The sequence below is a fragment of the Vespula pensylvanica genome, chromosome 19 (genome assembly GCF_014466175.1).
Source record: "Vespula pensylvanica isolate Volc-1 chromosome 19, ASM1446617v1, whole genome shotgun sequence".
NCBI lineage: Eukaryota > Metazoa > Arthropoda > Insecta > Hymenoptera > Vespidae > Vespula > Vespula pensylvanica.
In genome coordinates, this window is record NC_057703.1 from 3,766,258 (window position 1) to 3,786,090 (window position 19,833).

General features: G+C 30.8%; 1 long non-coding RNA gene across 1 annotated transcript in view; it reads left to right on the forward strand.

Annotated features, from left to right (window-relative positions):
• Positions 1-4,567: 4,567 nt before the first annotated feature.
• The window catches only part of LOC122635829, a 39,751-nt gene continuing 24,485 nt past the window's right edge, over positions 4,568-19,833 (forward strand). The window contains exon 1 of the long non-coding RNA XR_006328771.1: positions 4,568-4,701. This is a non-coding gene — a long non-coding RNA (uncharacterized LOC122635829). The remainder of the gene's footprint in view (positions 4,702-19,833) is intronic.

Genomic DNA, 19,833 nt, shown 5'->3' on the forward strand with positions numbered 1-19,833 from the left:
AGGAAATTTTTGTAAATGTTAATCTTTTTTCCATTCAGAATTGCATATGCTTTAAATGAATTTAAAAGTGCAAAGTAGACAAAAAACAACTCGTTTAGTCAATTTTTGTGTCTTCCTAAAAATTGAATAATATGATAGATACTGATAGGTACTTTTTTTGCCATACAAACTTACAACCCTGAGACAAATGCTATTGCCAAATAAGCAAAACCCCACTTAGGTTTGCTTCTACGTACTAAATTTTAAGTGTTAACGGTAAGAGTTAACGGCTTCGTCAATTTACTCCAGCAGTTGGCCTTCGTGGCGAAATCGAACTGAATTGAAAAGGAACTGACAAAGATAATTCGAGCCATCGAATAACTTAAATCCGATTACGAACTAGACTTAACAACAAATTGACGATAAACCTGAGCCAGCTATCGAACAACTGCACAGCTCGAACCTGCCAATTAGTTAATCGAACTTTCTAAATCCACCCGAACCGAACACCGAACACCAAATCTGATCTGACCAAGAAATCGTCTCTAGTTGGGTCCCTAATACTTATTCGACTTGCTAACTTCCGAAATGAGCTTCGAACTGCACATTCCGGTTATCGTTCCGTTTCCTCCACGTCGAGCTGCAGCCAAAGCTCCTAGACGAGAACGAGGAGCTGTAACTCTATTGCTCCTCCATTCTTCGCCTATCGATTGTTACGCTCCTCCGTGAAATTATCTCTCCATAACTTTGTAACTTTTTAACATTATAACTTTTCTTGCATTGTTGCAGCTTTATACACCCTATATGACATTTCACTAATATCTCCATGTATTTTAAATATTTTTAGAATATGTCTTTAGAATATTGGATGAAAATCAATTAACGTTATCGTCTATTGTTACTAATGTTTCTAACTCAAGAACGCTATATTATAGTTCATATGATAATATCAATTTATATGATATCAATACTAGGCTACGTGTTCGATGTTATTCAACGTATTTTGTACTTGTACGATACGCATGTTGTCATTATCGTACATAAAGTACGAATTTAATTTAAAAATGATGTTCGTTTTTATCTGTATAGTCATATCATATATTTTAATGACATTTTTAAACATATTGTTTATAGGCTACAATTATATCAATCATTTTGAGATATTCAGAGAGGCTTGATTTAATGAAATCGAAGAGAATTCAGTTATATAGTTGACATAATAAAGCGTTTTATAGAAATCACAAAGTCTAAAAAAAGTATTTATATTAGTGCAGTCAGAACGAGCAGAAAATCTAACTTCTAATATATTCTTTTATTATATTTTATAATAACTAATTTTTTTTCGTTCGTGGTTGATTTATATAATTAACAATTTTTCCCACATGATTTACTTAACTGCAGTTTATATTATCATGGTAGTTATTACCATCGATTCTACTTATTCCACTTACTCCATAATTATTCTACTTACTTCCATAAGTAAAAAATTATAGGAAGACAATGCTCTTGCAATAATAATTGCGTATAGAATTCTCTGCAATTACGTCAAATTCCTCAATTCTTTTGAAATAAACTTTTTGAAAATTATAAATTATAATCATCACTACTTATCAGAAAATGCTAAGTTTTGCTAAATTTAATAAATTAGATCAAAGATTGCTATATTACTATGATTTTCTTTGCATATTTACTAAAAAGCATTTAAGATAAAGATATTTTATTTTACAATTATTACATTACTATATATCTAATTCGTTTTCAGATGTTTCAATTGTTTATAGCCTCGAACAATACATACGAAATAACCAAACGAGACTGCTACATTGTTAACGCTATATTTGGTACTTATATTAACTTTCATATGAAATTTTTACTGAGATAAATATCTATAAATTGCTGATAATTAATGCATCATGTTAACAGCAAATTTAATATTTGAATTATTGCAGAAAGTATTTTTTTTCTTTTTGCTACGGTATATTATACTTTTCTTTAAGGCGACAATATTTAAAATCTATTAAAAGAGAATATAAAATATATCACTACATATTGAAGATTTCATTTCTTTCAAAAGACTCTCTCATTTGTATTAAATATGTAGATAATAAACACAGATGTACACGATGTATAAAAAAAATGAATTTTTTGTATTATCATCGTTACTACATCCTTATCAAAGTTCGAGCGATCATTCTTTTCTTTTTTGTATGGTAACGTATTATCTATGAGTGTGCATCAAGTAAACGTTTTTGTCTTTAATGTATATGTTATGGTAATGTATTTAACGTGGGCGTTTTGTAAAATGACTGGACACTGTATAAAATGCCCAATTTTTTGGGCAGTGTGTATAATGGGTAAATATTTCACAAATGGCTCGGATATGATGCCCACGGTTCGTTGGACAGTGTGTTGAATCCATAGTTGACATTCTTTTATCTTTGTCTCTCATCACTGTACTCTACCTATAATCGACATTCTTTTACCTGCATCTGTATCTCTGTCCTCTCAGTTATGTTTTATTTTATTTACCACAACTAATGACATATTTTTTCTGTATTCGAATTTAAAATTATATTATATTTTGTTATTTTTCATGGCCATGACGTAAATGAAAACGTTTCATCAGTATTCCTACTAAAGCAGTTGACGGCATATATTTAGGGAGTGCTAAGAGAAATGACAGAATTCAAAGGACTATTTGGAACTAGCATTAACAACTGATGATTTAGAATGATCCATTTATCCAACATCGCATCGTGCTGAGAAAAGTGAGACACAAAACTATACAATTGTTCAACTGACATAAGAAGGGGCTAAATCAAAGTCGCTGACTTTCATCCGTTTGGAATCCATTCAAAACAATACAAAAAGGGCACATATATTATTCTTTTTATTATATTTATTATTATTTTTATTATTTAATATTTATGTTCTCCTAATTAATACATGTGTGAATAGAAACTGTTAAATTTTAGCATGTCAGCTGTAAAAGAAAAAAACTTATGGCCACCATGAGATGTCCTTCGCCCCGAAGCAGAATAACTTTTATTTTAAATATTTTTCGAAACGAGCCAAACGTAGTTTGGGAAACAATTGCGAAATTTCAAATGGAACATCCTGTGCACCTTAGTTTATATTCTATAATATTTTATGTTGGAAAATGCTATGAAGTAAAAAAAAAAAGCACTACAGGCTGTATCTAGCATATTGTAACTCAATAGTCTAATATATAAAATATACTTTATTTTATTATAACGGAAAGAATAACGATCAGAATATGCTTTAACAGGAATGGACTACTTATTAGTCTTATTTGATTTACTATCGAAAGAAAAAGAATAAAAAAGAAAGGAACTAAGAAACCGTCTTTTCTTTTGACATGATTTATACGTTACATACAGTCTAACTAAAGTTATTAATTCTAATAGCATGGATTACATTTTATATAGACTTGCTAAAATTATGCTTATTCTAACATTTAATTTTTCTTTCTGTTCAAGATTTGTTAACTTAACTTACTATTTTTCCAAGATAATTCACTTTATTTCAATTTACTTCGCGTTAGTTTCTCTCTTTATTGTTACCGCTGCTAAAATAGGGTAGATAAGCGGCGTATAGTAAACAAAACAGGCTGAACAAAGAGCCGACGGAAGAGACGATAAGCAAACCGATTCGAGATGATGGTATAAACGGACGAACAACTATTTCACTCTTGTAATATATGGTATCCTAAATTGATTCAATGTAATTTCAATCAGAAGCTTAGCGATTAATTAGTTATCTCAACGTGATCTGAAAAATTAATTGAAAATGCGGTAGAGTCTGTGCATATTATTACGAAAGATACACGATATCGCTGTATATTTTATTGCTAGCGGTTAGCGCCAGATCGGCTTGAAATGATGAAGGTTCAAAGAAACGATGCAGCATTATACGCCCATCAAAAAACTCGTAGGTTTCGTTTCACGAAATCCTGAAAAAAACAGGAATGCTGGCGACTGTTTGGAGACCATCGAACACTCAACAATCGTGACCTTCTTAAGGTCGAAATCCCGCTTCAGCCAGTAGAAGTTGAGCCTTTAGACTATACGAGTTTACGAAAATAAATACTTTCTGACTACGCAATGCAGTGCGAACATTTCAAAGGTTTATTGATAATGCTTTAGAGTTACAGAGACTAGATTTTTGCTACGCGTATTCAGGTAATATTCCCGTAGTTTTTATAAGGAACAGAAGAAACATCTGAAAAACTCTTTTTGTTCGTCTTGATAACCAAAAAATCGTTATCAGTCCTTCCAAATGTATTCTAGGGAGAAAGTGGTAAAATTTCTTGGCTGTACAGTTAACGAGTTATATATAACCGTTAGCGAAATGCATCGAGATCGTGGAGAAGTTTCCACTTCTAGTAAAAGTAAGGAGTTGTGAGAATTTTTACGTATGTTGAATTTTTATCGACAATTCATACCGAGAGCTGTGGAGTTCCAGACCTCGCTTAACAATCTGCTGTGAGGATCTAAACAGAAAGTTCAGCGATTTGTTGACGGATATCGCAAGAAAAACTTTTGATGGAGTAAAAATGAGTACGCCAGAGTTATGATGCTAGCTCATTCAATTTCAAAAGCATTCCTTGCCATAACGATAACGACACTATAACCATTATGACGCCTCCGATTTCGTTATAACTCTCTTCGCAACTCTCCAGCAACGGGTGGATAAAATATGGTAACCTTTGGCCTTTTTAACGATATCATTAACTTAAGTATAAGAGTATGTACAACATAAGTGTACAGCGCTTATCACCGCGAGTTACTTGATGCTTTAGTTACGGTCAAAAGATTACATAGAAGAGCGACCATCCGTAATTTATACTGATCTTTAATCTATGCTTTCCATCAAAGGTCGGATAAATACACGTCAGGACAATTCCGCTATTTAGATTTTATTGGTAACAAATACATCTTATCAAACAGAACAATATGGTGGCCAACACACTTTAACACATTGCGCAATGTCGACTATAAAAAATTAACAATGTCACAGAAGACAAATGCAGAATTAACACGTATACTGAAAATAAACAATGCATTACTGCGGCTAAAAAGAAAATGTTTCCCGGCGTCAAACTTTGAAATTTTCTGCGATATACCAAACGATGTACCAAAACGACCTGACTCTTCGTTACGAAAGATTCAAAATGACAAATTTTCGATGTTCTTAATGGCCTCAATTATTCAGATAAGAGAACTACAGTCACAATAATAAAGCAAGTTTTCGTTTAGCCTGAAATTAACAAAGATGTTCGAAAATAAGCATAGGTCTGTATATCATGCAAGAAAGCAGAAATTTCACGCCATGTTTCTTCACCGATCGGTGAATTCATTGGCAACAGTGATTAGATCATATTCATGTCGATATAGTCGAGTCATTAGCGATTTTGGAAGATTGTCTGCAGTATAGTTCTTGGTCGCTTCATTAGGTAACCAGAGGCTTCTTCAGTCGCTGATATTTCTGCCGAAATCGTGACCAAAACGTAACTGATTGGTTGAATAGCTAGATATAAAACATCGCCAAAAATTACAAGAAACCAAGACCGACAATTCGAGACATATGTGTTTAAAAAATAAAGGTCCGTACGAAGTAGTAAGCAGGGAGAATAGGACATTCACAAGATGAACGGAAGAGCAACATAAGTTTCAATCGACAGAGTCAAGTTAGTTCATATGCTTGCCAACGAGTTTAACGTCACCCATAAACTCTCCACATTACTAACTTCAACTCGAACACTGACGTATATTATAGATATTATATATAGATGATTCAGTATATTATATATAGATGATTCTCAATAAGGTCAGGTAGCAAGCATGCTTACCGGACCATCTACACTTCAGGAATTTAACGCTATACAGTGCCCAAGGGGGGGATATAAATCTATAAGGCTTAGATCTATAAGGGCGCTGCTAAAATAGGGTAAATAAACGATGAACAGTACAATATCTATATTTACAATAAATGGTCTGTATATACAGTGACTCGCTTTAATATTCAGACATCACTAATTTCCGAATATGATTGTTGTATACATCTATTTATAGTTAAGTTAAGGAATTCACGTGTTTTTATCAAAAAGTACGCTTTTTCTAGTTTTTAGAAACGTAAGTATTACTTATTTAATTAACATAATTATCTATATAGTATAACAAACATGGGCTATCTATATAATATAACAAATGGGCATCCAAAGCTACTTAATATTCACGTAAAATTATCAGGAAAATAGAACAAGATCCTGCATTGAGCGCTCCAAAATTGATCGCAGTTTTATCTGACGAAACGGCAAAAAAGTTCATACGGATACGGTTCATAGAATATTGAAGGAATATGGATATAATGGTAGAGTTGCTCGTAAAAAGCCATTTATAAGCGAGAAGAATCGAAAGATAAGAATTATGTTTGCCAAAGAGTATATTTGTAAGACATGGTGGAATGATGTGATATTTGCCGATGAGAGATAATTCAATGTTTTTGGAAGTGATGGATGTAAAATAGTATGGCGTAAAGTCAATGAAGAATTAAAGTTAAAAATCTAAAACCAACCATAAAATACGATGGCGGTTCCGCGATGGTTTGAGGCTATATATTAGCTGCAGGCGTGGGCGAATTAATTTTCATTGAAGACATTTTAGATAAATATTTTCATATTTTAAAAAATAATTTGATAAAAAGTGCAACACAAATGAACATTCACAATATTTTTAAATTTTATCAAGGCAACGACCCTAAACACTATCACGTATCGTTCAAGAATATCTATTATATAATTGTCCGAAAGCTTTGCATCCTACTTCACAATCACCTAACTTAAACCCTATTGAAAATTTGGGATAAAAAATGGGATGAATTAGACCGTAACATACGAAAAATATCAATAACATTAGAAAAAGAGCTAAAGAAACGTTTGATAGAAGAATGGAAACGTATTTCAAGCAATTATATACAAAAAATTATTGTGAACATGCGATTAGCATATGTTATTAAACAAAAGGGAAATCCAACTAAATATTAACATTTTTATAATTTTGTTTAATTTTGTTAATAATGTGTATAAAAATATTGTTCTCTTAGATATCCGAATATTTTTGCGACACTAGAATTAAGCATTATTTTGTTTATGTTATATTATATAGATAATTATGTTAATAAAATAAATAATTCCTACATTTCTAAAAATTATAAAAAATATACTCTATGATGAAAAAACGTAAATTCCTTAACTCAACTAAAAATCTAACTATGTATACAACAATCATATTCAGAAATTAGTAGTGTCCGAATATTAAAGCGAGTCACTGTAATTGGACAACAAATTTTTATTTCTCTTTTCACAATGGTTATCCTTCTACAAATTCATGTAACTTTAAATACATTGACATGTCCATATATTTCTAATTTTTCAAGTCTGTTTAAAAATAAAAAAATGTTAAAATTTTCAAAATGTTAAAAATGTTGAGAATATTAAAATTTTCTACAATAAATATTCTAGTGATTTTAGAGAAAGGAAAGGAAAAAGGAAGAGTTTCTGTAAAAAAATGTACGGAAAAATGTAAGAAAAATATTTCAGGTGTCGTATATGTTTTGTTCAAAAATTGACACTTTATCCGTCTCATATCTTTGTCTTCGTTTATCATCTAATGGATCCTTCGATTTTTTTTATCCTTTTCGGTACATGTGTGTATGTGTGTGTGCGCGCGCGCGTGTGTATGTATAAAGAGAGATTTCCTTCTTTGGTGATATATAAGAAAGTAGTAATTGGTGAGTGCGAAAAGTTACTTAAGCAAAATGTAGCATGGAAATTTCAAAGGGATTAGTGAAGAAAGATAAAGAAAGAGAAGAGTTGAAAAAAAAGGCAAAAGAACCGTAATTAAGAAGGTGGAGTAGAAAAAAGTGAAATGCAATAAGCGATTTGGAGGTTAGATTCATAGTGATTGGCTTGAAAAAGATGAGAAATGAGAAAACAGAGTTGGAAGACGGCATTTGTGGAGGTAGAGAGAAATAAGAAAAGATCAATTAGGAAGAGGACGATAGTCTAGAGAAAGGAAAGAAATGGATAAGAAGTGGAAGAGAAGATGGACAGAAGGAAACCGACAAACATGAAAAAACTGTGAAGGTAGAGAAAAGATCCAGCAGTAATAATATGGACTGCAATAAATATGGTGGAGGAAAGGGGATTAGAAAGGAAGAAGGAGGTAAAGATACGACAATCGAAAAAATTAGCAAGCAACGTGAGATTCAAGAACGTGTTATAGAGGGTCTTAGCCAGAGTCAAAGTTACATAGGTAGATTTATTAATATTTGGAATAAATAAAAGCTAAATTATGTTCGCGGTTTTCCTTTAAACCAAACCACTCCATTGCTAACTGAAGCCTTTTCCCGCAAGGAATTTTTCCCAAGATATTTTGAGTTATTATATTCGTACGATGCTTATTCGGCAGCGCATGTAGCCTCTTCGATTCTAGATTAAAGTTATTTCCAAATGCTGTTCATCAGAAATACTTCAAGATCATACGCGATACCTCAATATCTGATATATCATCATTGTTCAAACAATGTTACATAAATAAACAATATTCTACTAATTTAGTAAATAATTTTAAATACCTTTCTTGAATTTTGTAAAAATTTGAAATCTCAATTTTACTTAATAATTTACATAATTTTAATTAAACTTTTTGAAAATTTATGGGTCACAGAAAATTTTTTTCGCAAATTATCGACTAACTTGCGGATCTCCAATTAAACATCGCTATCCTATGATTTTTAAGCGCGATAACTCCTTTAGTTTATGTTTGTGATTAGAAAATCTACAGAAATCTGTTTCTTTTGACATAAAATACCTTTCGATGTTTTGATCAAAAAAGGAAATTGAAAAAAAGCATTATTTGCACGTGCTAATCTTTGCCTCAACAATACGTCATCTACGTTTTCCTTTTTATACATTATTGCTATGATAATTTTACATATTAAATCAATTTTATCATACTAAATCAATAATACATACTGAAATCAATTTTCCTAAAATCGTCAATTTGTTTAATGTATGAGTAAAAGATTCATCTTCGTTATAGTCAACAATACTTTTAATTTAATCATGTCATCTTTCAATCATAAAGATTGTTTCAATAAAATTTTCATATTTTAGATCCTAAATCTATTTACGGAAAAGGAAAATCTTCCGAAACGTAGTCTGATTCAAGCATCGATAACTTTACTTACATCTCACAGTATTAGGATATGGCGAACTGTTAATTTTTTCAGTATATTTGGTGATAAATTTCCAAGAACAAAAATGTTCTTAATAGTGACATGAATCGCCAAAAATGCGCATATGTGCGTCAATGTGCGGATTATGTGACCTAAATATGTAACTCCTTCCTAAAAAATTGACATTGATCAATTTGTAACGTTAATCTTGCTTTGTTTAAACGATTTGCTAAACGATGGAATTTATTAAATTGGTGCATATGTGGTATGAGGAAATCCTTCGTAGGTAAGACGAATTTCCACTATTATGCGAAGCATAACCAGAAATTTTTCGCCGGCTTCCCACAAGTCACTAAAATGAGCCAATCGTAGAGTGATAATGTATCAATTCACATCTTCGCTTGCTAGTTCGTATTATATTGGTGTTATGTTCTTTACCTTTAATTTGTTGTCTGGATCTACAAAAATAGTCATGTTATCCGAATATATTTGCCACAGATTTGTCTCTATAGACAATGAACTTTTTTAGAATGGCTAGAAAAATATCCGTGATGAGATTACTCACAAGGATCGTCTTGATGGGAAAACACACTGAAGCATAATTTAATCACAATGGTTTTCATTCGAAGTACTTTTGATTCGTAGAAAATGTAATTTTTTCTCGCTTCCTTTCATACAATGGAATTTAATGAAAATCTCCAGTTAGATCGAAAACTTAAAAATAGAGGATACATCCTAAATGTTTAAGAATTACCTCTATGCTATGAACTGGTTATACATCCTTAATTCATTGAGTTTCCAAAAATCTATGAACTCTTCACTTCTTTCTCTCCCCACCTATACGTCGAGTTTTTCGATACCAAACAAAGGGATAAATTGTAAGGTGACTAACGTTTTTATATTATTTTTTTAATATTTCTTTAATTCAGGGATCCATTTCGACTTAATGACAATGAAAATAACGATACTGCTTTCGATTATCTTTTTATCTTTAGTTTCTATAGAATGCGAAGTTAAACTTATATATTGCCTCGGTCTCCAGATAATACGAATATATTGGAAAACTTTAAACGAACTGATCAAAATTATAACGTAGAATAAAAAAACAAATTGGAGAATATAATATTATAAATTTCAATTAGTTTATTGATAATTTATTGATTTAATAGGTTTAAGACGTGTATTTTCTCGAAAAAGCTCTACTCTATTTTCACTAAACATAATGCGAGAAATTGGAAGTTACTGTGTTCTACTTCCTCTAAAGAAAATAACACGACTTTTAACGTCAACAATTAAAATTTTTTTTTTTTTTATAAAAATGGAAAGCCAAGAATTCCATTGGTTTCTAATGGAAAATCATTTCGGATTACAATAAGATATAGGACCATTGCAATTATTTTTCAATAATGTTTCGCAATAAAGAGATTTAGAATTTATACGTCTTACTCTCCTCGTCAAGAAATATTAATAAGTGTGGTATCTTTAATATCTCAATGACGTGTGTAACTTTTTACATCTGTGACAAATAATTTCAGAACATTATGACCTCAAGATATGCGGTTGGAAACAAATCATCAATAAGTGTAAGGCAATACATAATTTCTTAAAAAATATTGAAAATTATGATAAAAAAAAAGTATCGGTTGACTATCATCGTTATTTGATCGCGATAAATGAGCAGTTTTACATGTAGCTTTCAATTCTCATTTAACAACGAAACAAATAATGGAAAAATTCGGTGTTAGTGCTAATGTCTCAAGTATTCAAAGAGTTATACTATCATGCAAAAATATTAAAAGACGAGAATAGAAAAGAAACCTGCGTTAATGACGTACCATCAAAATGAAGTTCCACGCTTTACAAAAAAAAAAAAAAAAAGATTACCTTGGAAGAAGAATAGAGAAAAGTACTATGATCAGACGAAAAAAAAAATGTAATTCGGATAGTCCTCGTGAGTTTCAATACTATTTTTTATGACATATGGAAAGAGACATGTCAACGATGCGACGATAAATAGAAGGCAGCATAATAATTTAGATTGGCATTGGTTATTTCGACAAGACAAGCATTAGATTCATTAACGGGAGAATGAACATTGTCCAATATATAAATATAATTAAGGAACGAATAAATACACATGCAGAACGAATTTCTGGACATGCCTTCATTTTTCAGCAAGGTAATACAGCTATATATACATCAAAATTGTCTAATCACGTTTTAATGAAAATAATGTATCTATTTTTTTATAACCTGCACGCTCTCCGGACCTTAATATTATTGAAAATTGCTGGTCACAACTTATTCGCAACGAATACAAAAATGATAAGCAGTATTAACGCGTACTCGAATTAAAGATTACTGTACATTGGGATATCTTAAGTCAAAATTATATCCAAAATCTTTATAAGTCAATACCAAATCTTATAATGAAAGTAATAGAAAACGAATAGGATGTACTCTAAATAAAAAAATATGTATGATAAATAATTATTGTTAGGTAAAATATATGTTGATTATTATTTTGTTATTACATGTGTGCTATCACTTTGTTCTTAGAATAAAACAATTTTTTTTCTTATCCACAAAACCTTACGAAATTGCGACTTATTTTCAACGAATCGCATATTTTGAACTCATGATGTTTTGAAATTATTCGTCACAGATATAAAATTTTACATGCTTCATAAAGAAATTAAATATAGCATACCTGAGCTATGTTTTCGATGAGGAGTGTAGTTCGTTTCATTTTATGCATTATTATGAATACTTAATCGCCGATTTTTTTTATTTATTGTTAGTCGGGGCAAAGAAATTTCAGTAATTTTTCGATTTTTTTGTGATAAATTTTATGTTGCACAATGGGGCGTGATTGAGGCTTGCTGTTTGAAAATTTCATCTCGGGCAGATCTTTGGCAAAGTGTCGTATATTTTCACATGTAAAGCATTTCAATTGGACTTTCGATTTTGCTCTGTCAATTTTATTTCCATTGTACAAATGTAAAATCAATTTTGATCAAATTTTTGGAGTTGATTTAAAAAATGTTTACAGTTTAGAAATTTCATTTAATAATTTGTGATTGTAAATCTTATTTTAATAATGCGATAGAAAAACTTCTGAATCAATCGAAATCTAGATCTTTTTATGGGTCCTTATCGAAATTTTACAAATAATATTTACTGAAGTGCTACCGTACGACTAATGTTTAATAAGAAAAAAAAAAATTAATAGAAAATTGATTATTACCGAATTATATTGAGATGTTTAAAAATTAACACAGAATTTCATAAAAACAAGCCTACAACTTGACATTATCATATACCAATCAATATCAATTATTAACTAATGAGAATTTTTCTATTGTATATTGGATAACAAACGCTTTATATCAAGTTTAAATTTTGTCACTTTTACCAATATCGAATTAAATTCTTTATTTATTCTAATTCTTAGTGTAAATATAACACTCTCGTGTTACGTCCTACGGCGTAATTCAAGTTTGGTCAGTTTTTGGTCAGGCCGTAAAGCCTTTACCAATGATAGACCTAAAGGAACGTGAATTCGAAGACAAGACAGAGACAGAGATCAATAAGATGACGTAGAAGGACATCTGATATATTAATAAGTTAGGAAAGGAGTAAACCGATAGACATTGTATTAAAATAACGATTCCACATTGCTTTCTTATAAGTGGCATATCAAGGTGGTTTTTCGTCTCTCGGATAATGTTCAGTAGACGTTATAAAAAAATACAAGCGTTGTACCAATTGAAGACTCGTCGACTTTTGGACAGTTTTAGAAATTTATTAACACCATGATTGAGTACGGAATACAGATTATTAACTGATTATTAGTTTTACGAAATAACAAATGCGGACTTATTATTTAATTACTGGCTTCAGAGTACAGAATACAAACTTAAGAACTAATCGCGGACTTATTAGTTAATTAGTGACCGGTTTTACAAAACATAAACTACTGACAGATTTTCAGGCGCACCCAGCTGATCACTTACGAAACGTACTGAGCGTGAAAGATTTGCTTTTTATTGGATAATTATGTTACCAGTACGATTTTGATTGGTCCATATTTTAATAAAAACGTTATTGTATCAAGATGTAAACTGTGATTTTACCAAAATTATGAGATTTTCTATAAACGTATGTTTAGAAGGATGTAATCAGTTAATAAGTCTATATTCTGTATTTGTTAAAGAGGCTAATAAAATTATAAGACTTTAATAAAAAAAATTAATGATTCTCCAATCATTCGATCAATCCGTATTCTCTTGCAACGGCTACTGAACGCTGTCCGACTAACTCGGAATTCTCTAAATTTAAAATAACCTAGAAATGTACAAACAGAGAAAAAGAAAAACAAATTTTGAAGGAAGAAAGAGAATTTAATAGCGAAAAAAAATTTGAAAAGATAATTCTCAGCGTTTCGCTTTAATTGAAGAAGTAAAATTATCGTTAACGATTAGCGTTTAAGGTAGAAAACTTGAACTTGAAATTTGGGAATATATAGACAAAGTGATTGTAAATAGTAAATTGAAAACAAAAAAGAAGAAATATACAGCCAAAAGGATGAAACAGAAATTTTCTTGTAATTATTGTCACAAGAAAGGACATTGGTATCGTGAATACAAGTGAAACGAGTGAGTGATAAAGCAAACAAAGAGAAAATCAATAAGCGCTTAAACATGGAAGAAACATATAGTGCGTTAGCTTTTTTCGAACTTGTGAAATGAGATTTGTTTAGATGGCATACTCGAATTCTTCAAAGCATGATATTACACCGCGAGATATTTGGAAATTAAAATTTGGATGAAAATTGAAATTACAAATACGAATATTTTGAGAACATAACGTATAAAAATATGCCTAAAGAAAATAGAGAAAAAAAAATAGATAAAAAAGCTGCAAAATAATACTAGTTGGTTACGAAGATGAATTAATAAACTATAGATGAAAATATCATGAAGTATGAAAGCACACGAAGAAGTGATTACTCAAAAAGAATTCAGTAAAAGGATGTTAATAAATTTGAATTTTTAATGATATTACGAACCTGTAAAAGAGGAAGAAATTTTCGAATTAGGTGAATCATCTGATGTAAATAAAGAAGAAATGTCAATCTCCTAATGTAAACAATAATATGCAAATTGAAGTGCAACAAACCGATAGGCCATTGCGTAACAAAAAAACATTAAAATCAGCCAATCGCTATAGAGAGTTCGATTATGCATCGTTGGAAAATGTAGTATAGCAAATATATGAAGATCAAATTCCGAGGTAAAACCATAGCTTCTAAGTGAGTTTATACTAAGAAGTTGGACTTAGACGATAAGATTTCACGGTATAAAGCTAGACTTCTAGCAAAAGGATTCGCTCAATGTGAAGGAATTGATTTTTATAAAACTTTTGCAATAGTCATTAGATATAAATCGATTGGAATACTCTTGGCTGTTGCAGTAGATGATATAAAATTAGTTCAAGTTCATACTAAAACTACATTTCTTCTAAAGAAATAATATTTACAAGGATATAGTTACAAGAATTTATTAATGAAGTTCATTTACAAGCTAGATTAAAATAAAGTTTGTATAGCCTTAAGCAGTCATCATAATATTAAAATTCGAAATTTAATGAGTTTTTAAAGCAATTAATTTTTACCATATAGGAAGCAATAATTGCATTTTTGTGGATAAAACAACTGCTATTGTTGTTATTCAACAACATTTTTGTTATTCTTGCCTTATATGTAAACGATGTTTATTATTATTTATCACTTTTCGCAGATAGTGTTGATACCTGTCTTCGCGGACATTATAAGCATCGTGATTTTTGTAAACACATATGCTCGAGAACTGAATCGACAATTGCAGGCAGAAGGATATCCGCGATAAAAAACCATAAGCTAGTCTTCCATTTTTTCTAATCAAAAATTCATTTTTTTTCTTTCAATTTTATCAACAACCATTCTTTTTGGTTCAAAGAATAAAATAACACGTGACCCACGAATGATGTGAGTCTTTGAATAACGCGTAATAGATCCTGCATATGATACATGTACTTGTAATTTTGGCCATTTCGGAGTTTTGGCATAAATGTAATCTTTTTAATTTCTATTCCTTCCACTAGGGTCATATCCTTCGTTGAAATTGAGCATTTCAGCTGAGAGAAGCCATTAACAATGCTTGATTTTGATCAATATTCAGATCACTTTAATATCGAGTCCGTATTCTATTATTTCCCTTGAAGCAGGGATACCCAATTGATTCCATTAATTTTGAATAAAAAGTACACGGCCTTCTTTTACATATTTTCTTGAAGATTGAAGCAGTTAGTTGTTTTTACATTAAGTCCTCATTCCATGAATCGAATATCTGAGGACAAACTGCATCTGGTCCATAATCATTGACGACGTTTTATATATGAAATTTCTTCGCGGCACGCTGAGGGTTTCTTCCTTTTCGTAAATCACGAATTCGACGTTTTTTATTCACATATTGTAAAGTTGCCCGTATCTTTACTTAACAATTTATAATTTATTTTATGATGCAGTGAACCATTGGAATTCATGCTAATGATAGCACCTTCGCATCGAGTTTGATACGAACTACATAAGACAAAGTTGATTCTTTTGCCACCTATAAATTTCGTAACATAAGAATTATATAATTCCACCACATTATTATCGACATTTCATATCAAACTGGACGCATTAGCAACACATAAAAATACCAGTGGTTTGCATTTCCTGTACCTGTTTAGTCTCAGCAGGTTTTGCCTCACCATTGCAGTAATCCGCTACATTTTTCGTGATGGCCGAAAACATGATACAGTCTGTTGCGAATATCCTTTTGCAATTCCTCCACATTGCTGTATCCACAGAGACTGAGACTGATCTTTTTGCTTTTGTACGATATTTGATATAGCAGTTCGCAAATGTTTCAGATATTACCGCAAAATATTCCGCTGATGACGGTGTCGTAATTTTTATTTAGACAAAGAGCTTGCAAATGGCTACTATAATTACGTAATATATGATTACGGCATTAAATTTTTTCTATTAATAATTTTGGTCAGTACGGTAATGAATTTATGAGTTTTCGGTAGTTTCGGTACTCCTCGGAGTTTTCGGTGCTCTCTCCACCTCCGATTAATTTTGTATATTTCAAATCATGCATTTCAAGGCTACAACGAAACTCGTCTACTATCGCGTTTGATTCCATTTCGGTTGTCAGGTCATAAAAACTTGTAAAGCATTGCTGATCACGAGAAGCAACTTTTGTATGGTATATTCGATCACAAAAAAAAACAATATTTATTGCAGATTATATAAAATCTTTTTTGTTATAAAAACCAACGATTGCGGCTACACTCAATAAGGGATTATACCGATTTTTATACTACTTTTTAACCCATGATACAATTGCGACGATGGTGATACAAGGAATACCGTCGTGATCGAGTTTCCTTTTAAACGAGCAATCCTTGTCTTTTCCTTTGCAGCTTCAGACCTTAATCTGTATGCCGTATCAGATACAATAGCATGGTATTTTATCCATGTATTACTGGAGAAACATGGCATAATTATCGTAGCACGAAGTTCTTCTAATTATGAATGTCCGTCACCTGTAGATATTATTCCGGATACTATACAGGCTTTAATATTCGAATATTTTTTCCGTTATATCATCAGTCTTAATTTTACTGATCAAACCACACATACTACATTTTAATTTAATAATATTAATATTGAAAGAATGCTATTTATAAAGTATGAAATATTTATTGCTTGATTGAAATGCTTGAAATGATTGAAATTGCCCTGACAATTGAAACGAATTTTTATCATTATTTATATTTGATATGCATTCTATTTGCAGAAAAGATAGAGAAGTAGTAAAAATATTTGTGTTTACCTGTACATTCCAAATATGGAATTTATGAACTTTATGTGACTTTTTATTTCTTTTTCTTGAAATATTAGTATGTCAGATCCTTTCTTCTAACAATGATTCTTTAGTACCAGTCTAGTACCACTTAGTACCAGTTTCTTTTTGTTAGATTTCTTTTCCTGGATGACATTTTTAAATCACTTACGAAATAAAACTGCTAAACTTACTGACCATCAAGCTTCCATTGATTGTTAGTAAAAAACGGAATAAAAACAGAGACATTACGGACTAGTAATACATTCATAAGATAGAAAAACAAAGAAAAACGATAACGAAAACAATCATATGTTGTTTGTAGCAGACAACAATTGATGGATGGTCAGACAGATCGTGTCCTTTATAGATGAAAGTTTGTGAAAAATATGTGAAAAACCATCAAGTAAAATGACACATTCTTGTTGTCATCATGTGATGTATATAATATAAGTATATTCTTCTACTTCTTCTCCTTATCATTGTTTTTATTATTATATTATTAAATTATATATTATTATTCTAATATAGTAGTAATATGAAGTGAACTCCTACAGAGGAAACCATAACAAAATAGTTGAAAGAAAAAAAGCAGGTAGATAATGTGGAAACGAATTAGTTTTGATTTTTATTAAAAATAGTATATAATATATATGTTCACTAATTATTAATTTTGAAAAAATAACCGACAAATATGTATACTTTATATGCATTTATCATCAAACAAAACTATATTGTTGCTGTATCCTATCTGGTACAGATCACCGCAAAATTCACGTTAGCCATCAGTGGAGGAAATAAATATAAGAGATTGGATAGTAACGTTTTATTATATTATATTATTTGATATATAATTATCAAATAAGGAAAAAAGAATAAATTAGTTCATTATTTTCATTTACATCAATACAATAATAAAAAGCACGGAATAACTTAGCCTCGAATCTGTGATTCCTCAATTACGAATCTAAATGCTTGCCAATGTGTTACATATCGCTTAAAGAATGATTATTTTTTTAGTTTATAAAATAAAAAAGAAACTGCAAATTTTTCAAAAATTTAACAATACTTTGGTAATTCCGATTCATTGACATGAACAATTGAATACGCATTTTCTTATTTTTGCCATAGTTTAACTTCGAACGTTGATATGTATACATTGTTTTCTAGAAAATTATATTCAGTGTTTACTATTAGCAATTATAAGTTTACGAACCTATAGTTTTCTTCATATTTGGAGATCTCTGTTACGGCAAGTTTGAGTTACTTATGGCACAAAATGATAATCTAAAGTTATTTATGAACAAAAGTGGCAAAAATTATACCATCAATAATCAATCGATAATTTAACCGGAGACTAGAAACTTCGACAGGTCCAATGGATATCGATAACCCTAACACTAAACACGATGCTACACAGAAACGGAAATTCAACACATCAAATAGCTACCTATCCCTAGCAGATGTGGATGAACCACATGATAAATGGCTAAGCAAAATATCATTTAACGAAGTACAAGAAGCAGAAGAAGTACTTCCAGGGAATGATAGAACGGAAAGGAATAACCCCCACCAATACATATAGAAGTTCATGTCATTGAACCGCTGACTAATCTATTGAAAGAAATAGTTAAAGACGAGTACATATTAAAGCATCTACAGGACAACCTCGTTAAAGTGCAAGTCAATACCTCTGATACCTACAGAAAGGTCACTGAGGCCCTGAAACAGAAGAACACAAATTTTTATACCTATCAGCCAAAAAAGGCAGAAGTTATATAAGGTAGTACTTAGAGGGATGCATCCAAGAACAGATACTGGCACTATAATTGATGAATTGAAAAGAATAATCCTTCAGGTAAACAAATAAACAATATAATTAAACGTGAAATAAAGCAAATATTGCCGCTATTCTTCATCGACCTTGAACCAAATAATTATAACAAAGATATATACAAAATTGATAAGCTGCTTAACACGATAGTTTCCTTCGAACCTCCCAAAACAAAAAGAGATATTCCGCAATGTTTACGTTGTCAAAGCCATGGCCATACCAAAAATTATTGTAATGAAACTCCAGCATGCGCATCATTTTTCAAATGCGCAGGTAAGCATTGGATCTCGAGCTGTATATATATATATATATATATATATATATATATATATATATATATATATATATGCAAAAAAAAAACAAGGTTAAATGCTTTAATTGTCCGGGAGATCACCCAGCAAGTTACAAAGGCTATATAGTTAGAAAATAGTTACAGCAAAAACTCTATCCTAAACTTAGACACAAATCAGCTTTTGAATACTTTAATTCAACAAACAAAATTACCTCTGCAAACTTCAGCAACAATTTCTTCGGGGGGCCGCAGTTAAATCCAAGAATATACATATGCAGATATATCTCGACCGTAGGAGACGTTAATAACGAATCTAAATAACGTCACTGAGTCTAAGACATCTGAAGTTAAAAACTTGCTGATATACAGCTAAAACCTCAGAAGTAACATCAAACATGCTGGTTCAACAAACCTATCTCCTAACTCAACAATCACAACAAGTAAACAAAATGTTAGAACTTTTAACGTCCATGTTAAACAAGAACAACAAATAAAATAGATTCATTAAAAATTGCAATTTGGAACGC